The following is a 5,468-nucleotide window of genomic DNA, read 5'->3' on the forward strand; positions in this document are numbered from 1 at the left end:
TAGTGAGGATGTTAAACTCTGTGATATTTTGATCAAAGGTTATTACTTAGATGAGGGGAGACACCTATGTTTTCATGATAAAATACTCAACTTGGAATGTTTGAAACTTTGATGTACTTTTAGTTGAATTTTCAATGTATGATTACTTATGGATTATTTTGAGATATTTTTGATAGGGATTATAAATTGAGAATAATTTATTTTGATTGTGAGTTGAGGATTTTGCTTGAGGACAAGTAAACGCTTAAGTGTGGGGGTATTTGATAAATCGTAATTTATACATATTTTTATCCCATGCTTAGCGCATTTATGGATGGTTTCTCCTTAGATTTGGTGAATTCGATGCTCCTAATTCTTTAATTTCATGTTTTATACTCAAGTGAGCATAGGAAAGTAAAAAGAGCGAGAAACGGGCCAAAAATGGAGAAAATGGACCCACATGGGAAATCAACACGGCCTGGACTTCCTCACACGGGCGTGTCACACGACTATGTCCATTTGGCAGGATCAAAGCACGACTTACACGGGTAGACTACACGCCCATGCCTATTCAACAGCCTTAACCACGGGCTGGGGAAATCGCACACGAGCATGTCACACGGGCGTGTCCCTACCGAGCCCAAGTATAGTCCTATTCGGAAAAGGCCATGTATGAGGGCTCTTAGGCATTCTAAAGCCTATTTAAACACCTAAGGAGGCACTTAGAAGACACACGGAGTAGGAAGCAAGGAATTACTCAAGGGAAGCCTATTGGTCCATCTTAGAAGCTAGATTCATCGTCAAGACTGAAGATCTCCCTTCAATTTCCATTCAGAGGTTTTGGGTTTTCTTTATGTTTTGTATTCATATTCTTCTGAGATGTTTCCTTTTATAATTATGAACTAAACCTCCTAAATACCTAAGAGGAATGAAACCTAAGATAGATCTTGTTATTATTATCTGAATTGTATGATAATTATTTGACTTGTTCTTAATTATGTGTTCTTAATTCTTGTTTTAATATTCCAGGATATTGATTCAAGTTAATGCTGTTATTCAGAGGAGGAAAAGACCCTGTCTAAGAGTAAATTTGTCGTAATTAAGCGGAGTTGATTGAACGCCTAGAGATAGTGTGATAAGATTTTTCCGAATTAGGGTGAAACCTAATAAGGGGATCCATAGATCGAGTTAATGCAACACTAGGGTGTTAATTAGAAAGAGATTTCAATTAATCAACCTTGGGTTAGATGTTATTGGTCTTGAAAGAGATAATAATATAACTTAGGGATTTCTACGGATCAAGTCAAATGAATAAATCGTCTGATTTAGAGTCAAATAATAAGTGAAGTCTAGGTGGATTTTTCCTTGGGTATTGTCTTAATCAATCGAATTTTCCCAAAAGCTTTTCCCCAATTTCTCTCTGTGCACTCTTAGTTTAGTTAATTAGTTTAGATAAACAAATCCCTTAATTTTTAGGCTAGATAATAAAAAGAAAGTAATTACTAGTACTCTTGGTTCCTTTGGGTTCGACAATCCAGTCTTGCTAAAGCTATACTACTATTCGATAGATACACTTGCCTTCATCATGATAATAGTTAGTTTCAAGAACGATTAATTATAAATTTTTAAAACCTGTCATGAATATCACGTACCATTGATGCACACAGCCGTGTCACATGTCCGTGTTCTACTTCATTCGCTTCTCCCAAGGCCGTGTGTATAGGTGCACGCCCGTGTTAGTTTATCAGTCTTGAGCACGGGTGGTGGGCACTGGCGTGTCGCACGCCCGTGTTAAATTCTTAGTTTCAGCCACGGCTTCAAGACACGGGCGTGTCACACGCCCTTGTTGTTTTGACAGGTTCGCCCACGGCCACATCACACGGCCGTGCCAACTTATCGCATCTCGTGTTGGGGAAAAATTTTGCCTTGTTTTCACATGTTCGTATCGTACGGTTGTGTCTACGCCCGTAGTGTGAGCACGGCCTAAGGCACGCCCGTGTGGATTAGAAAACCTGTGGCCAAGTACTCAATTAGTGATTAAATGTTAAAAACTAAAACTTAAAGAAGTTAACACCATTAGTGCTTAGGTTGCCTCCCGGGAAGCGCTTATTTATAGTCTAAGCTCGACTTACCTTTCTGCTGCATGGTCATGGTGGTGCGAGGAGTTTACACTCCTCGTCCTTGCTATCAATTTTATCAAAATAAGGTTTTAACCGAGTACTATTTACCTTAAAAGTGTCGAATTTAGGATGAATTACCTTGACTGTACCATATGGAAAAATATTGAGCACCATGAGAGGAATTTCTCTATTAGATTCAGAAGTGGCAATCCAAGGGTCTGCTACATCTAGTAGTACTTTGTCTCCAACCTTGAGTTGATTTGGTGAGATATTGAGCTCGTCATAGCGTGATTTTGGTTTATTGTGTGTCTTCAGTTTATATTTCCACCATTCAAATAGTTCCTCAACTCGTAGCCTTCGTTCTTCATAGATAGGTCCCTTTTCGGTACTCAAACATAGCTCATGTGTGCTCATCGAACATGTTTCCCGTAAAGAAATTTTCTCTACATGATCAGTATTAGTAGTACGATTTATACAATCACCCTCAATATTTGATGTGTAACTTGAATTACAAGCTTGAAGAGTGATTGTTTCATCACCCACACGAAGTGTGAGTTCACCTGTACCAACATCAATTATCATTTTAGCAGTTGCTAAAAAGGGCCTCCCTAAAATTAAAGGCACGTTACTATCCTCTTCTATGTCTAGAATAACGAAATCAACTGGGAATATAAATATATCAATTTTAACAAATACATCTTCAATAATACCCCTAGGAAATCTGATTGTTTTATCTGCTAATTGAATGCTCATCCTAGTTTGTTTGGGTTTCCCAAGATCTAGTTGTTTAAACATTTTGTAAGGCATGACATTGCTACTAGCCCCTAAATCAGCCAAGGCATAATTAACATCTAAGCTACCAATTAAACAAGGGATCGTAAAACTCCTTGGATCTTTCAATTTGTTGGCCAGCTTATTCTGCAGAATGGCTGAGCAAACTACATTCATCTCCACATGTGACACCTCGTATAACTTCCACTTATTTGCTAAAAGCTCCTTTAAAAATTTGACTGCGTTCAGCATATACGAAAGAGCCTCAATAAATGGTAAGTTAATATGTAATTTCTTTAAAAGTTTAAATAATTTACCGAATTGTTCATCTGAGTGGTCTTTCCTTGTCGCATTGGGGTATGGTACATGTGGTTTGTACTCTTTACTTACCCATTTTTGGACATTGTGGTGCACCTCACCTTTACCTTTACTTACCACAGTTTCTTGCCTCGGTTCTAGTTCAGGTGCAACTAACCCTTCCTCATCTTTCATGGTAATCACATTGAGTTGCTCTTTTGGGTTCGATTCAGTGTTACTCTGTAGGCTATCTTGTGGTCGTTCAGATATCAATTTAGCGAGTTGGCCTATCTGAGTTTCGAGCCCTTGGATCGACACTTGTTGATTCTTAAATGCTATCTTAGTAGTCTGAAAATGAGTTTCTGACACCGAGATGAATTTTGTTAGCATCTCCTCAAGGTTTAGCTTTTTCTCTTGTTAGTAAGGTGGTTGCTGGAAGTCTGGAGGTGGTAGTGGTCTCTGATTCCCTTGGCCTCCCCATGAGAAATTTGGGTGGTTCCTCCATCCTACATTGTCAGTGTTGCTATAGGGATTATTTTGAGGTCGAGGATTATCACCCATATAATTTAATTGCTCGTTTTCCATGTTGTGGCCATAAGGTGGGTACTCTGAATTGCTCGTTCCTCCTTCACTTGCATTGCATTGCATTACTGGGTGAACCTGTGAAGAATCAAGGAAACCATCAATTTTTCTATTCAAAAGTTCTACCTAATTAGAGAGCATGGTGACCGAGTCGACGTTAAAAACGCTGGCTGCTTTCGTTGGCTTTGTCCTCATGACTTGCCACTAATAATTATTCAGTGACATCTCTTCTATAAATTCATAAGCATCCTCAGGTGTCTTATTATTGATAGTCCCACCAGCGGCTGCGTCAACCATCTATCTAGTTAAAGGATTCAGGCCATTGTGAAAAGTTTGAACCTGTAGCCAGAGTGGTAAACCATGGTAAGGGCACCTTCTCAACAGGTCCTTGTATCTCTCCCATGCATCATATAGTTTTTCTAAATCCATCTGTACAAAATAAGAGATATCATTCCTTAATTTAGCCGTTTTAGCTGGCAAAAAATATTTTAGTAAAAACTTTTCAGTCATTTGTTCCCAAGTAGTGATTAACCCTCATGGTAACGAGTTCAACCACTGTTTAGCCTTATTCCTTAATGAAAAGGGAAATAATCGAAGTTGTATGGTGTCGTTAGAAATGCCATTGACTTTAAATGTGTCGCAAAACTCTAGAAAATTTGCCAAGTGATTGTTTGGATCCTCATCCTGCAAACCATCAAACTGAACGAATTGATGTATTATTTGAATCGTGTTAGGTTTTAGTTCAAAATTATTTGCACCAATATCAGGCCTAACTATACTTGACTCAGTTCCTGTTAAATTCGGTTTAGCATAATCATACATAGTGCGTGGAGCATGATTCTGATTTACTGGATCAGCAGCAATCGCATGAGGTAGCGGATTTTCCTAATTTTCAGCCATTTCCTCGGTTGTGGTTTGAATATCATCCTCTTGCTCTTCCTCTATGTATCTTAAGCTTCGCCTTATTTCTCTTCGGCTTCTACGAGCTGTGCGATCGATCACACTATCAAAAAGTAATAGTCTTGACGGGTTTCTTCTGGTCATAAACTAGAAAAACCTATTAAAAGCGAATAAAAGAGAAAATTAGAAAATAAAATAAAATTTTAAATTGCAAATAAAGTAAAATGGCTAAAGTAATAAAAATCGAGTGTTCCTAATATCTTAGTTCCCTGGAAACGGTGCTAAAAACTTGATACGTGATATTCGCGATAGGTTTTAAAAATTTATAATTAATCGTTCTTGAAACTAACTATTATCACGATGAAGGCAAGTGTACCTATCGAATAGTAGTATAGCTTTAGCAAGACCAGATCGTCAAACCCAAAGGAACCAAGAGTACTAGTAATTACTTTCTTTTTATTATCTAGCCTAAAAATTAAGGGATTTGTTTATCTAGACTAATTAACTAAACTAAGGGTGCACATAGAGAAAATTGGGAAAAAACTTTTGGGAAAACTCAATTGATTAAGACAATACCCAAGGAAAAATCCACCTAGACTTCACTTGTTATTTGACTCTGAATCAGACGATTTTTTCATTTGAATTGATCCGCAAAAATCCCTAAGTTATATTATTATCTCTCTCGAGACTAATAACGTCTAACCCTAGGTTGATTAATTGAAATCTCTTTCTAATTAACACCCTAATGTTCCATTAACTTGATCTATGGACTCCCTTATTAGGTTTCACCCCAATCCGGTAAAATCTTGTCACCCTATC

The 5,468-nt window shown here is 37.7% G+C and overlaps 1 non-coding gene across 1 annotated transcript; it reads left to right on the top strand.

Annotated features, from left to right (window-relative positions):
• Positions 1-4,104: 4,104 nt before the first annotated feature.
• Positions 4,105-4,211, top strand: LOC121229736 (small nucleolar RNA R71). Its single transcript, XR_005927691.1, has one exon. It is a non-coding gene; the product is annotated as a small nucleolar RNA R71 (small nucleolar RNA).
• The last annotated feature ends 1,257 nt before the right edge of the window (positions 4,212-5,468 follow it).

The sequence above is a fragment of the Gossypium hirsutum genome, chromosome A05 (genome assembly GCF_007990345.1).
Source record: "Gossypium hirsutum isolate 1008001.06 chromosome A05, Gossypium_hirsutum_v2.1, whole genome shotgun sequence".
Classification (NCBI taxonomy): domain Eukaryota; kingdom Viridiplantae; phylum Streptophyta; class Magnoliopsida; order Malvales; family Malvaceae; genus Gossypium; species Gossypium hirsutum.